The 9,453-nt window shown below is 35.7% G+C and overlaps 1 long non-coding RNA gene across 4 annotated transcripts in view; it reads right to left on the bottom strand.

The window, feature by feature from the left end:
* The window catches only part of LOC106902319, a 104,811-nt gene extending 97,598 nt beyond the window's left edge, over positions 1–7,213 (bottom strand). For 3 of the 4 annotated variants that reach the window (XR_001414483.1, XR_001414482.1, XR_001414480.1), the window contains exon 1: positions 1,605–1,718. This is a non-coding gene — a long non-coding RNA (uncharacterized LOC106902319). Of the gene's footprint in view, positions 1–1,604; positions 1,719–7,076 lie in introns of those variants that run through there. The other variant, XR_001414481.1, reaches the window with a different exon arrangement.
* Positions 7,214–9,453: the final 2,240 nt, after the last annotated feature.

Consider the following 9,453-nt stretch of genomic DNA (forward strand, 5'->3'; position numbering starts at 1 on the left):
GAAGTGGAAGCTTTGAGCCTTGTAAACGGTGAAGTTTGACTTACAAGAGCACACGACACCCGTGTATCACACATGTGCATGTACAAATATTGGTAGCATTGACATACTGGCCATTAATATTTTCTGACTTCACAGAACACTCAGGTGTAGAATTTCTAATTCAGTTCTTTTCAGAATAATAATTAAAAAAATCAAAACTTTAATTAAAGAATATCCAAGTACATATTTTCTTCTAATAGGCAGCACCTGCAACACATGAGAATGATTTGTTAGGATTGCTAGATTTTTCTAATGTTATAGCGGCAACTGACTGCACCCATATGCCCATTTACTGAGTCTGAGTCTCCTGATGAACAACTACCTAGGATCTGCAAGATGATTCATTCATGAAAAAGGAGGGAAAATGATCAATCCCTTGAAAAAGAAAACTGTTTATAATATTCAATAGTGCATTATAAACATTATTTAATGATCTCAGAAGAGATCTACATCAGTGCTGGACAAGATAATTAAGGTTGCAGTTTTAATGGCTTTGGGCTTCAGAATATTTAACATAAAACCATTTTGTAAAAATTGCCTCAATGACATATCTAGATGATACTTTTTCTTGAGCTGAATATCATAAATTACATTCTTCCATTTCTATGAGTATATGGCTACACCACTGAATACAAAATTATTACAGCCGGTTTCTCACACCTGCAGAAATAGAATACAGTATTCACCATTCTTATTCTGTTACGAAGAAAACTTTTGGGTTTATTCCAGGTTTGTAGATCTAAAACTATCCACTGACATAAAATATAGCTCTTGGAAACAACTGTTACAGAATATTTCCTCTGACTCTGTCCAACGCAAGGGTCTGGTTACTGTTAAGGATAATTCACATTTGCAAGACTTCTACAGAAAGACTTTCTTTCTGTAGAAACTCCCATGACAAAGAAGACAAATGGGAACAATAGTGTGTTGCAATTTACACAACATCTACCACCCAATGCACCCAAGGGCCATTAAAACTCATAATAAAACATTCCAAAAAGTTCCCATGAAGTAAATAGTTTTAGAATTCCTGTTTTACAAATGAGCAAACTGAGGCACAAAAATAACAATTACTTTGCTCAATGCCACAGACATATTAGTGCAGCAAATCAATACAGACCTATAGTCTGAGTCCTATTTCAATACTTTGAGCCATAAATCTCACATCTTTCCTTCCATTAAATTACATTTTGCATTATTATTATTGTTGTTATTGTTGTTGTTAGAGGGAAAGGAAAGTTTTCTCAATTATAAATGAAAAATTCTCCAGAGAGCCAATATGATAAAAGTACAGTTTGGACACAGGACTGAAAACCCTGAAGCTATTTCCAAAGAGAAATTCCAGCATACTGCTTGTTCCATCCTGTAATAAATTACCAGCATGACACACTGTGATAAGAGCCAGAGTTTATAACCTAATTTCCATTTTTCAAAATATTTTTGTAGGTCATCCAACAAATGGTTGAAAGCTAAGTTAACAATTTCTGTAGGTCAGTACAGTTAAGCAAGGAGAGAAAAAGATAGAATTGGAACAAGGAAACCATTCACAGTTACTGATTTCTCACCTTCAGAGAAGGATGCTGGTGTATTGTGCTGCTACACAATATTCTGTGAAACCTGGTTGACTCTCTGTTTGCAGTGAGAAGGAAACATTAGAAACTGATCCTCTAGATCAACAACTGTGACTCAGAAGCTGTAATAACCCAGGGGTCTGCTGCTTTCCGGGATCAGTTAGCTCACTCTTCCAAGGACAGACATTGGACTTTGGATGGAATGTCAGATAAAGTCCTGCTTTAAAATTCCATAGAAAGAGCAGCACAAGTTGAAGACAAACATAATGTAAAAGAGAACTGTACAAGCTCCCAGAGCAAGCCTGCCTATATATCTTATTCTTGATTTGCAGAAGTCTTTGTATTCCAGCTCTTCTGCTCAATGTAGATTGCCAGACATTCTCTACTACACCAAAGAAAATTAAAACTTAAAATACAAAATCTGTATCTGGCTTCTTTCTGGGGACTTTCAAAGTCTTAGTACAGATTTCAATCAAATCCTCATGTGAAATCACATGGAAGTCTATTGTTTATAATAAAAGTTCTAAGTCAGGTTGTATTTGAAAGACAGATAATTGTGTAAGTTTTCTCTAGAAGGCCTTCTGCTATCTCTGAATGCAACAGCACATAGCAAAGAGAATGTTCCTCACTTAATAAATTAAAATAAATATTTGATTATGCAATGCATTTAAGATTAAGGGAATACCAATCATCTAAAGTGTTTGAACAAGAACTTTTAACTTTACAAGAAGAGAATAGTGTGGCTTTCATCTCTTCCTGGTGAAAATCATGATGAGGTTACTGGGCATTTCTGGCATGACCTGTCATACAAATTCCAGCTGAATTTAATGGCTTTATCTGTGTGTAAGTGAAAGCAAAGTTATCAAAATACAACTATTTCAACCATTCAATATTATTCAGCATGACTTTTTTTTTTCTAAACAATTAGTCAGAATTCTGCCTGCTCTTGTAAAACAAAGATGCATCTTACACATTTTTTTGCTGATTCATACTTGCTGAATGCTCTACTTTGAACCTTCTCTTGATGAGTATCTTTGTGCAGTTACTAATTGTTTCTTCATTGGAGTACTTCAGCTGAGAAGGCAATTGGATACTTTTTGTGATTGACACATTCCCCTCTGCCATTCATCTCCGTTTACTTACCCCATCTTTTCTGCTCTTTTCCTAATAAATATTTTTATAACAGCCTCTGTTTGCCTAAATGCTTCCTGCTTTTATTCTACCCCATTTCTTTTATTAATGTATCTCCTCCATTCATTTAGGGTGCTTTATAAGGGTGGTTTTTATAATAGTTTTACATTGTTTGTTTGGGTTTTTTTAATTTCTTTTATATTTCCTTTATGAGGAAATACCAGGGGTAAGGTCATGCTTTATGAAAGCTATTGGTACTGCTAACAATTATTAACATTATAATCACTATTATATACATATAACTAGCTACATATGATTATTCAAATGACACTGATACTTTCTGCTATATACAGGAATTTTATATATATATATATATAAATAAGCTTAAAAAAAGTTCTGGCTTATGTGTTTCTGTGTTTGGTATTCCTCAACCAGTTTACATGGGTTTCCTGTATGTGAAAATATGAATATTGCATGATATGTGGCTCACCACCTCCAAGAAAAATGCGTTACACATCAAATAGTCTGCAACAATAATATAGTAGTTTACAACCCGTGTCAACAAATAGTGCCTGAATCCAGCACTAATGTATTCCTCGGGGCATGAATGTCAAAGCTAGAACACAAGCAGTCTTCTATTCTGCAAAGCAAATGCTTTTAAGCATATCTTGCATTCTTTTTTACATAATTAAGAGAAACAAAACAACCAGAAATCCTGAACATTCTGTAATGCTAATTAAAAATAATAGACACAAGATAATAAATCAGCAATTCAAGACCATTGTTGTGTTTTTGTCTAGTTGGTGTTGTCCCTCTAATTAATACCATGTCATGTTTTCATGCCTCACGTATTCAACAGCTATGCCAAGTAGTCTCTGTCCATTCATCCACTTTTCCCAGGGGTTAACAAGTTTAGTTTCAGTGTGTTTTGAATGATAGTGTTCATATTCTGAATTCAAAGGGCATTTTCTTTTTGCTTTGATTGTTATATGAGCATCTTTTTTAACAAGGCAAAAGTATGCCTGTGCTTTTACTGAAATGATGCAAACTCGAGAAACCTCTTTTTTCTAAGTCATTGGGATGTTGGGGTTTTTTTGGATACTAGCAAGTGCTATGGTCAGAGACACAAATATTTTCAGCCTTACATGGAAACTTGTTCTAAAAATAGCATTTCATCAGCTAGTACAGTATTACCTTTCTTAGACATAAAACATTTTAATTTCACATAAACTGGTGGAATCTTTGTCTGCCCTTAAAGCTATATGAGAAGGTAAGTTTTCAAGGACATAAACACTCACTGTGATAAAGATGCAACAGTTTATAGTTATCTCAGAAGCATCATAAGACAGAAGAGAGAGGAATTTGAGCAGAGACATTGCAGAGGGCAACGTGGAACTAAGATCATATCATTATACTAACAAATTTATTATAATCTCTACATGAAAGCTTATGAATATAATTCCCGGCATAAAAAATTCTGACCCTAATAGTATATTTGCATGGAAGGAAAAGTATGTTCAGTATGTTTTCAGTGTGACAATGCAAAATACTACCCATTCTCAGAATCACGGAATGGTTGGAGTTGGAAGGGACATCTAGAATTCATCTGGTCCAACTCCCCTGCTAAAGCAGGAACGCCTAATGCACATTACTCAGGACTGCATCCAGGTGGGTCTTGAAGATCTCCAGAGAAGGGGAGTCCATGACCTCCCTGGGCAGCCTGTTCCAGTGCTCCATCACCCTCACTGTAAAGAAGTTGTTTCTCATATTTGAGTGGAACTTCCTATGTTCCAGCTTGAGCCCGTTGCCCCTTGTCCTATCGCTGGAAACCACTGAAAAGAGTCCGGCTCCAACATCCTTCAACTCACCCTTTAGATGCTTATAAACATAAATAAGGTCTCCCCTCAGTCTTCGCTTGTCCAGGCTAAAGAGTCCCAGCTCCTTGAGCCTTTCCTCGTAAGGGAGATGCTCCAATCCCTTAATCATCTTAGTTGCCCTATGCTGGACTCTCTCCAATAGTTCCCTGTCCCCCTTGAACTGGGGGGCCCAGAACTGGATGCAGTATTCCAGTTGTGTTCCATTCTCAATTGAGAAACCTCTGTTTAACAATTATTTTAAGAGTGTATACTATTTTAGTCAAGCTTCTAATACTGAATTTAACGTGTGAATGACACTTGAAGCATATTTGTATATCTACTTACCACAGACTACAGTATTAACCACAAAGACATTCTGAGGCTGTTACAGACTAATAAATAACATTTTCACTTGTGTCAGTGCAGCACATATGCAAGCACTCATTCATACTCATCGCACTGTTTTTGGCAACCTTGCCAAGTCTTACATTATTTTTTTTAAAATACAGTAGTGTTTTTATTTCTGGAAGATTTCATAGTATGATGAGGTTGATTAACCATGGGAGCTGATAACATCAGGCTGATACAGTTCCCATCTACATTGGTAGAGCTGTACAGCACTCTGTAAGTTATGCATCCTGGGAATAGGTGCTGTCCTGCCCAGCTCGAGTTGGATGAAAGATGGATTTTCATGGGGGAGGAAACCCCTTTAGACATGTTCATTAGCCCTGCAAATGGGTAATACATTGTCAGCTCAGCTTCTCCTAACTTCAGTCCTGTAGTTCCATCCCCCAAAAGGTTTTACATTGTGTTTTTGATTCAACAGTGGAAAAGGAGTGTATGATATAGCAAGCAATATCAAACTGAGTAACAGCACAGTTTGTCTTGTTTGTGCTTTAGAAAGTTCAAGATAAAAGAAAAAGTCACCTGGAGGAAGGGGACAGGTAGATGTACAAGAGGAAGAAAGACAGCTGAGGGTAAAGAAATAGCAGAACAAGGACACCCAGAGGGAGAGTCTGGTCCACACAATTCTAGGCATCACACCAATGTGAAATATCAAAGTAGACTTCCCTTTATACACTACAGCAGCAAGTCTCCCAGTATTCATGGCATTTAAGGTGGCACTGTCAGGTTGGAAAGAATGTTAGGATGTATATGTCACTTTGTAGTCTACTCTGTGAGTGCATGTGAATGAGTGTATGTATAAAAATATCTCTCTCTCCCTCTCTTTCTCTGTTTAAATACATACATGTATATGTCTGTGTATGCATAACCTTTTCTCACAGCTTCTGCAGAGAACATTTCCCAATATGAGAGACATCTAAGAGATTAGAAAAGCACCTATCTCTCTTCATGGACTGTGGTGAGTTGTAGTAGATGTGGTGAGTGTGTAGTAGATGACTAGTTTTAATTAAATACCTAAGCATTTCATAGTTAAAATTAGCTGTGAGCTCATAAACTGATCTCAGACTCCTAACTAGACAAAGCTGTACATCTGTGTATTTATTTAAACAGTTGTGAAAGAAAAATTCTGAATTTCTGCTCAATAGCTAGGAATAATTGTTATGGATTAATTAATTTGCCCTAATGTAAAAAATAAACCAGAAATCAGAAACAGAAGTTAGTTTTTCCATTTTTTTACTGTTCACAAATGGATTTTTTTGTTGCAATAAACTGCTTTTGTATTAAAAAAGTAAAAGATCAGTCATAGTGGTTTTTAGAATTAGTTACTGGAAATGAGATTAATACCTGGTACAATTCTTTTTCCCCTTTTATGTCTTTGTAATAAAGCTGCTTTTTTTTTTTTTTTTATTTTTTATTTCTGAATATAGTACAGAAGTCTAAGTGCATTTCTTCCATAATACACATGAAGAAATTAACCTAAAAAGAACTCATTGTATCATAAGAAAAAATATGTTGAAACTGGTTTGTGATAATATTTCTGGATTGTGATAATATTTCCAGTAGAAACTGGATTGCCATAATATTGCTATCAATTCTTCCATGCAATGCATCTGATTTTGTGATGATGGCTGTATTAGACATTAATTATCAAATGCTATAGATTTTCTAATGTGGACATGTACAAATTATAGTTAAAAAGATAAACAAAAAAATGGAAACTGAACAGAAAGAACAAAGTAAAACTTCCTGCTTAAACTGACCATTGCTACTATCACCTTAAAAAAAAAGTTATGTCTGATGTCTGATAGCAGGGATTGTGCCTCCTGTTCTTTTTTATCAACTCACTTTTAGACACCTTTATATAGGAGCTCTATGGAGAGCTGTGCCCTTTTCTGAGGACCGAGAGGGATAAAAAGAAGTGATAGGTTTTTACTGGTTTGACACAGACAACCTCAAAGAACACACAAGAAAAAAATAATGAAAAAAACAAATCATGCACATGCTGCACATAAAAAACCCTCCCAAAGGGATTTGAAAGACTAAAAATTCAGAGAGATTTTAACTTGATGCTTACCAGACAATGACGTCCAAGAGCTGACAGCATAATGCAATAGGCAGGACAGTATATTTCTAAGATTCACCATCTGCATTAGAAGTAAAGCTATGTAATACTTTTGTATCAAAATCTAGCACACAACACCACAGCTTGGCTATAGCAAACAACTGAGTGCAATGCAGTTAATTCCAAACAGCTTCTGGAGGGTCCAAAAGTCCACATAGTGCAGAGCTGAAGCAGACAGCAATGCCAAATTGGGTCCCCAAAGCAGAATAGGGCTGTACCTGCAGTGACTAGCCTGGCCTCAGCTCAGATAGAACACCACAAATGTGTTAGATTAAATCCGGGCTGAGGAATTTAATTTTTATTATTAAAAAATAGAAATATTTTACCTGAAAAATGAAAATCCTTGGCATGATGAAGTACTTCATTCAAAAGTGTTTTAACACTGAACCAGTCTTGAGCCACTGAAATAATTCAGATATAACCAAGCTGCTTTTTTTCCATTTTGGCTTGGCTCTACTGCACCATTATATTCCCATGGCCACTATGGTATAATGCTATCATAATGAAAGACAAAACTGAAAATGTAATAAAAATAGGAGTGAATAATAGCTTGAGACACCTATATTTCAATTGGTCAGAAATGTGAATGCCGCATCCTCACAGAAACAATGGTTTCTTTCTTTAGATTTTAGTGTGATGTACTTTTCTTAGTTCATTTTGTAATAGCTAACCATAAAAACATAAGCTAAAGTAAGTGTGTTATGCAAAGCCATAGAGAGATCAAAACAAAATGGAAGTTGTTTATATAACAACTGCAGCAAAATTGAGAATACATGTTGAGTCAAATGTACCAGAGCAGGAGACAATTCTTTTATGTGTGCAGAGAGGCTTGAAAATTTTTTTGAGTTAAATGTTCAAGCATTTACAAAACAATAAATGATTCCAGATTTTAGAAATGTCTGAAGCTATTATTCTCAGTTCTGCCCCTCAAATTACCCCAAATCTTCTCTGTTCCATATATGCACATCACCACCGTGCACGTTGATAGGGACAAAAATAGCCTTATATCCTGCTGTTCTTTCCAGCCTCACTGCAACCAGATGAGGAAAACTTAAACCCAAAGGAAACTGAGAACAGAAGTTTCTGCAGAAGCTTTAATTCTGACCCTTCATGGTCATTAACTGGGGTTTCTCTCACCTGGTTAAAAATGCTTAGACAAGTAGAAATCAGTTTTGTGGATTTGGGTCTATGCTTATCTTTCGCACTTATCTTTTTGCACTTATCTATGTTTAACTTTTACATCTCTCTGTACCTTAGGTTTTTGCAGGTTAAGAAACAGTCTAGAAGAGTGAATGCTGCACTCAGAGTCACAATGACTTAGAAGATCACTGCTAGAACTTACAGATACTTATTTTACAAATAGGGATTCACTTTATAACAGCACAGAAATGTGTCCTGTAGCAAATTTCTCTGTGTGTACTTACCTTAAATAGGAAAATTGTCAGGAGAGCTTCCCAAAAAGCTATAAAGCAAGATATTGAACTGAAAATGCTTTTCTTAAAGATACAAAAGCCACCACTGCTCATTTAAAGATACTTTGCCTAGAGTTTTATTTGTATTCAACAGTTTAAAAGTTCCTGGGAAGAGATTTTATCCCATCAGCTCTATTTTCATATTGAAGATTTAAACATACTAGTAATCTGACTTTCAATAAAAGAAAGTCCATTCATCTAGCCACACTAGTAATCAATAGAAAAGCAAAGAATAATTAATTGTGACAAAGAGAAAAATAATAGGTCTACACAGAAATAAATAAAAAACAATGCAAAAAATCAACATGTGGAATCAGGTTATCTTTGTCCTCTACTAGACCGTTCCAGGGTCAAATACAGTTGATTAGCTTTACCTTTGTTTGTGATGGCAGACTTTTGAGCAAATCATATGTAAGGGTCCCAAAGGACTGCTATTCTCTCTGGTCCTATCTATTACCTGGCAATCCATGGCCCTGGTGTGAGCTCTTTCTCAGTGTCATGGGGTAGAAAGAGACATAGGAGCTGAATTGTGATGTCAAAGGGGACACCCACACTCAAAGGTAGACTCCCCAGTTACCCCCAAGTGATTCTGACTGTTTCTTTTTCTGGCATAACAAGAATCACAGGGATACAGAGAATCTGTATTTCTAATAAGAACTCAAGCATTGTAAAAACTGTTTCTTTTTTCTTCAATCTTAAATTGCCTTTTAAACAATTTGGAAATTCTTATGTTTCATTCCTTGTATTTGGGCTTAAACCTAAACTCACAGCAGTTTTGCATGTACATACTTGTACTGATAATGTTCCTTCTTACCACTCCAAAAAAAGATTATAGCAAAGGCGCATCCTAACTGTCT

The sequence above is a fragment of the Calidris pugnax genome, unplaced genomic scaffold, assembly GCF_001431845.1.
Source record: "Calidris pugnax isolate Ruff unplaced genomic scaffold, ASM143184v1 scaffold20, whole genome shotgun sequence".
NCBI classification, from domain to species: Eukaryota; Metazoa; Chordata; class Aves; order Charadriiformes; family Scolopacidae; genus Calidris; species Calidris pugnax.